This window comes from Ictidomys tridecemlineatus, chromosome 9 (genome assembly GCF_052094955.1).
Source record: "Ictidomys tridecemlineatus isolate mIctTri1 chromosome 9, mIctTri1.hap1, whole genome shotgun sequence".
NCBI classification, from domain to species: Eukaryota; Metazoa; Chordata; class Mammalia; order Rodentia; family Sciuridae; genus Ictidomys; species Ictidomys tridecemlineatus.
The window spans coordinates 100381133-100388305 of NC_135485.1; positions in this window are offsets into that span (position 1 = coordinate 100381133).

Genomic DNA, 7173 nt, shown 5'->3' on the forward strand with positions numbered 1-7173 from the left:
CAACCCCAGTCCCCTCAATGCTTTTTAATATTTCATGGTATCTGTTAAGGTCTGTAGACAAGTCAAAATAACACGTGGTATTTTGCCAGAGAAATGTTAGAGTTCATAAACAAGTCTGGATGGTGCCTGGCAAAATGCCAGAGGGAGTGGTTTGAGAAGTAACAAAAGCAAGCCATTAAGTGTGGAGATTCCTTATTGGTTGACTGATGTATCTAGTTTATGCTAATTAAGATAAGCTGTGCAAAATGTATAAATAGCTCTGTTATCCTACAATAAATGGCTTCCATTCCTGCTGCATCAACGTACACAACTTATTCGTCACCCCCCGGCAGGTATCAGTAGTAATATTTCCTTTTTTCAGTCTTTTATTTTATTATTTGGGTTTTTCTTTTCTCCTTGGTTAGAGTAGATAAAGTTTTGTCAGCTTAGTTTTAAAAACCCTTTATTTTTTTAATCTTTTGCATTTTAAGCTGCTGTAAAAATATTTATATTCAGATTTTTGTGTGGACATCTTTTCATCTCTTTTGAGTAAATACCAAGGGACTTGATTATTGAATTGTATGGTATATTAGTTAAGGTTCTACAGAGAAACAGAATCAATATTATGTGTATATGAAAACGGATTTGCAAAACAAATTGATCATGGAGATGGAAAGTCTGAAGAGTTGATGCCTCAATTTGAATCCAAAGATTGACAGGCAATAATAGCCTGTCTTAAGTCAGCGAAGGTGAGTCTTTGGCTCTATTCAGATCTTGAACTGATTGGATGAGGCCCACTCACATTATGGAGGGTAATCTGCTTTACTCAGTCAAATGTTTTTTTTCTGCATCTTGTTAGGGTCTGTAAACAAGTCAAGATGGTGCCTGGCATTTTGCCAGAGGGAGTGGTTTATGAAGTAATGCCAGCGAGCCATTAAGTGTGGAGATTCCTTATTGGTTGACTGCTGTATCTAGTTTATGTTAATTAAGATAAGCTGTATGTAATGTATATATACCCCTCCTGTCCTAAAATAAACGGCTCCCACTCCTGCTGTATCAATGTACACAAGTTGCTTGTCACCCCCAGTTATTTTGCTGCAGCCGGACTGCGGCAGCATCTATTGATATGGGCATATGATGTTTCTTTTTTAGCTTGTTGATATGATGGTTCATATTAATTGATTTTCAAGGGTTTAACTGGCCTTGCATACCTAGAATAAATTCCACTTGGTCATGATGTATAATCATTTTTATATATTGTTGGATTTATTTGCTAATATTTTGCTGAATATTTTTTATATATGTTCATGAGCGATATTGGTCTCTCTATATTGTTTTCTTAAATTTGTCTAGTTTTGGTTTGGGGGCAATATTGGTTCTACAATGTGAAGACTGCCCACTGCTTCTATCTTTTGGAAGAGATTGCAAAGAACTGATGAAATTTCTTCCTTAAGAGTTTGTTGGGACTCGGGCTGGGGCTCAGAGGTAGAGCGCTCGCCTACCATGCTTGAGAAACTGGGTTCAATCCTCAGCACCTCATAAAAATAAAATGAAGATACTGTGTTCACCTATAACTAAAAAAATAAATATTAAAAAAGAGTTTATTAGAATTGTCCCATGAGCCCATCTAGGCTTGGTGCTTTTTGTTTTGCAAGTTATTAAGTATTGACAAATTTCAGATTATCTACTTGTTCTTGCATGCGTTTGGGGAAATTGTATCTTTCAAGGAACTAGTGAGGAAATTGTATCTTTCAAGGAACTAGTGAACTTCATCTGTGCTAAATTTGTGGGCATAGCATTGTTCATAGTATTCTTTTAATATCATTTTAATGTCCAATTTGGATCTGTAATGATGTCTTCTTTATATTTTTGATATAAGCAATTCATGTGTCCTGTTTGCTTTGTTAATTAGCCTGGGTAAAGGCTTATCAATTTTACTGATTTTAAAAAAATCGCCCTTTATTTGATTTTGCTAATTTTTTTTTCCTGTTGAATTCCTCTTTTCATTGATTATTCCTTTTATTCTCCTTACTTTGGATTTAATTTGTTCTCTTCTAGTTTTATAAGGTAGAGGCTTAGATTGTAGGTATCGGATTTTATTTTTTATTTTTTAAAATATTTTTATGTATATTTTTTAGTTGTAGATGAACACATAGTGTCTTTATTTATTTTTATGTGGTGCTGAGGATCGAACTCAGTGCCTCACAGATGAGAGGCAAGCTCTTTACCTCTGAGCTACAGCTTCAGCCCCCCAGATTTTATTATATATAAATTTTCAATCCTATAAATTTTTCTCTAAGCACTGCTTTTGCTGCATCTCAAAATCTTGATAAGTTGTCTTTTTACTTATTAATTTAAAAGTTGTCTTGGAATTTCACGGTTGATTTATGTGTGATTTATAAGTGTGTTGCTTTATCTTCCACTATTTTGGAACTTTGTAGCTATCTATCTCTGGTTGTGATTTCTAATTTAAGAGATTATTGTGGTCTGAGAGTATACATTTGTAATTTCTATTATTTTAAATTTGTTAAGGAGTATTTAATGACTCAGAATATGATCTATGTTGGTAAACATTCCATATAAACTCAAGCAAAATGGATATTCTACTGTTGTTGAATGAAATAGAAGTCAACCATATCCAACTGATTGATGATATTGTTGAGTTCAAATATGTCCTTACAAATTTTCTGCTTGGTAAATCTGTCTATAACAACAGAGGTATACTGAAGTCTCCAACTATATCAATGGATTTATCTTACTACCCTATCAGTTTTTAATTTATTCATATTTGAGACTCTGTCATAGGTTCAGACACATCAAGCATCATTATGTCCTTGGATAATTAATCAATTTATCATTATGTCAGGTATCTCTTTATCCTGGTAATTTTTCTTATTGCAAATCTTTCTCTGAAATTCATATAGCTACTCTCATTTATTTTGATTAACATTAGCATGGGATCCCATTTTCCATTTCTTTACTTTTAATCTATATGTGTCTTTATATTTAAAATGGATTTCTTATAGATAGCATATAATTGGGTCTTGTTTTTCAATATATTCTGACAATTTTTATCTTTTAACTGGAGTATTTAGACCACTGACATTTAAAATGAATATTGATATAGCTACATTTTTATATACCAGATTTGTTGTTCTTTTTCTTTGTTCCTTTGGTTTTTTTAAAATTCTTTTTCTGTTTTTCATGTTTTAAAGTGATCATTTGTAAGGTTACATTTTCTCTATTTCTTAGCATATTAGTTATACTCTTTAAAAAAATACTTTTTCGATGATTGCCCTGGAGTTTGCAATATACATTTAGAATTATTCCAAGTCTGCTTCCAGATAACACTGTACCACTTCATTGCCTTATATTAACAAAGCATTTTTAATTCCTGTCTCATGTTCCTTATGTCACTGTTGTTATTTCACTTATACATAAGTTATGATAATCAAATACATAATTTTGCTTTTATTATTTTGAACAAACTATTATCTGTTAAGACAAGGAATTATAAGAAAAATAAGACTTTGATTTGACCTTCATTTAGTTCTCTAATGCTATTCCTTTATGTAGATCTGAGATTGTGACCTGTATCATTTTCTTTCTCTCTGAATAACTTCTTTTGACATTCCTTGAAAGGCAGGTCTGTTGGCAACAGATTTTCAAATTTTGTTTGAGAAAATCTAATTTTCCTTCATTTTTGAGGAATAATATTGCAAGGTACAGAATAGTAGGTTAGTATACTTTTTTCCTCTCAACACTGTAAATGTTGCTTTGCCTGGCTCCAGAGAAATTGAATATAATTTTTTTTTTTGGTATTGGAAATTTAACCCAAGACTCTTTACCACTGAGCTACATCCCAGCCCTTTTTGCTTTTTAACTTGAGACCGGGTCTCATTAAGACTGCTTAGAGCCTTGCTAAATAGCTGAGACTAGCCTTGAACTTGAGATCCTCCTGTCTCAGCCCCCTGAGCGACTGGGATTACAGGTGTGCACCACCATACCCAGTTAAAATACTGATCTTTGCTCCTCTATAGGTAAGACATTTTTTCCTTGGCTTCTTTCATTATTTTTTATTTTTGATTTTTTACAGTTTGAGTATGATATCCCTGGGTGTAGTTTTGTTTGTTTGTTTTGGGTATTTATCCTACTTGATGTTCTTTGGGTCTCCTGGATCTATGATATGATGCCTGACATTAATTTGGGGTAAATTTTCAGTTATTATTATCTAAACTGTGGCTTTGTTCCTTTCTTTCTTCTCCTAGTATTCCCTATTCATGTGTGTTATAGTTTTGTAGTTGTTCCAACAGTTCTTAGATATTCAATCTAATTTTTTCAGCCTTATTTCTCTTAATTTTCAGTTTTGGACATTTCAACTGACATATCCTCAAGCTCAGAGATTCTTTGTCAGCCATAGTTCATCTTCTAATGGACCATCAAAGTATTTTTAAATTTCTGTACAGTGCTCTTGATCTGTAGCATTATTTTATTCTTAGAATTTCCATCTTCTTTTTACACTGCCCACTTGTGCTTGCCTGTTGTCTGCATTTTCCATTACATCTCCTAGCACACTAATCAAGCTCCTTTAAATTACTGGCCTGATATTTCCAATATTCTTGTTACATCTGAGTCTGGTTCTGGTACTTGCTTTGTCTCTTCATGTGCTTTTTGCCGCATAATTTTCTGTTGAAAGCCATACATGATGTTCTAGGCAAAAGGAACTCTAGTTAACAGGCCTTCAGTGATGTGGTGAGAAGGTATGGAAAAGGGGAGCATTTTATATTCCTATGATAGGTCTCAGTCTTTTATTTTATTTTTAAAAATTTATTGTAATTTGTTATATATGACAGCAGAATTCATTTCAATTCATATTACATATATATAGTACGATTTTTCATATCTCTGGTTGTACACAATGTAGAGTCACACCATTCATGTCTCCAGACATGTACTTACAGTAATGATGTCCATCTCATTCCACTCCCTTTCCTACCCCCGTAGCCCTTCCATTCCCGTTCCTCCTCTTTGCCCTATCTAGAGTTTGTTTATTTCTCCCACGCTCCTCCATCAATCCCCAAGAATGAATCAGCATCCTTATATCAGAGAAAACATTCTGCATTTGTTTTTTGGGGATTGGCTAACTTCACTTAGCATTATATTCCCCAAATTTATAATGTTACCTGCAAATGCCATGATTTTATTCTCTTTTATTGCTGAGTAATATTCTATTGTGAATATATGCCATTTTTTTATCCATTCATCCACAGAAGGACATATTCAGAGCTTCACAGTTTAGCTATTGTGAATTGTGCTGCTATAAACATTGATGTGGCTGTGACCCTGTAGTATGCTGTTTTTAAGTCCTTTGGGTATAGACCAAGGAGTGAGATAGCTGGGTTAAATGGTGGTTTCATTCCCAATTTTCCAAGGAATCTTCATACTGCTTTCAAGATTGCCTGCACCAATTTGCATTCCCACCAGCAGTGTGTGAGTGTGCCTTTTCCCCCACATCCTTGCCAATAGTTATTGTTGTTTGAATTCTTTTTTTTAGCATGATACCTTCATTTTATTTATTTGTTTATTTTTATGTGGTGCTTAGAATCGAACCCAGGGCCTCATACATGCTAGGCAAATGCTCTACCACTGAGCCAAAACCCCAGCCCTGTTGTTTGAATTCTTGATAGCTGCCATTCTGACTGGAGTGAGGTGAATCTTAGAGTAATTTTGATTTGCATCTCTCTAATTGCTAGAGATGTTGAACATTTTTTCATATATTTGTTGATTGATTGTATATCATCTTTTGAGAAGTGTCTGTTTAGTTCCTTGGCCCATTTATTGCTTGGGTTTTTTTGTTTTGTTTTGTTTGGTGTAAAGGTTTTTCAGTTCTTTATATATCCTAGAGATTAGTGCTCTATCTGATGTGCATGTGGTAAAAATTTGCTCCCATCTGTAGGCTCTCTATTCACCTCACTGGTTGTTTCTTTTGCTGAGAAGAAGCATTTTAGTTTGAATCCATCCCATTTATTGATTCTTGATTTTATTTGTTGCATTATAGGAGTCTTATTAAGGAAGTTGGGCTTAATCAGACTTGGGCCTACTTTTTCTTCTATTAGGAGCAAGGTCTTTGCTTTAATTCCTAGGTCCTTGATTCACTTTGAGTTTAAGATAGGGACTTAATTTCATTTTGTTGTATATGGATTTCCAGTTTTGCCAGCACCATTTGTTGAAGAGGCTATCTTTTCTCCAATATATGTTTTTGGCACCTTTGTTTAATATAAGATAACTGTAATTATATGGGTTTGTCTCTGTGTCCTCTATTCTGTACCATTGGTCTACAAGTCTATTTTGGTGCCAATACCATGCCGTTTTTGTTACTATTGCTCTGTAGTATAGTTTAAGGTCTGGTATAGTGATGTCACCTGCTTCACTCTTCTTGCTAAGGATCGCTTTAGCTATTCTAGGTTTCTTATTTTTCTAGATGAATTTTATGATTGCTTTTTCTATTTCTCTGAGGAATGTCAATGGGACTTTGATTGGAATTGCATTAAATTTGTATAGTGCTTTTGATAGTATGGTCATTTTGACAATATTAATTCTGCCTATCCAGGAACAAGGGAGATCTTTCCATCTTCTAAGGTCTTCTTTAATTTCTTTCTTTAGTGTACAGTAGTTTTTGTTAGAGATGTCTTTCACCACTTTTGTTAAGTTGATTTCCAAGTATTTTGGTTTTTTGAGGCTATTGTAAATGAAGTAGTTTTTCTAATTTCTCTTTCAGAGGATTTGTCATTGATGTACAGAAATGCCTTTGATTTATGGCTGTTGATTTCATATCCTGCTACTTTGATGATTCATTTATTAGTTCTAGAAGTTTTCTAATAGAATGTTTTGGGTCTTCTAGATATAGAATCATATCGTCAGCAAATAGTGCTAATTTGAGTTCTTCTTTTCCTATCCTTATCCCTTTAATTTCTCTCGTCTCTCTAATTGCTCTGCTAGTGTTTCAAGAACTATGTTAAATAGAAGTAGTGAAAGAGGGAATCCCTGCCTTGTTCCCATTTTTAGAGGGAATGCTTTCAATTTTTCTCCATTTAGAATGATGTTGGCCTGGGACTAAATATAATAGCTTTTACTATGTTGAGATATGTTCCTATTATCCCTATTTTTTCTAGTGTTTTGAACATGAAGAGGTGC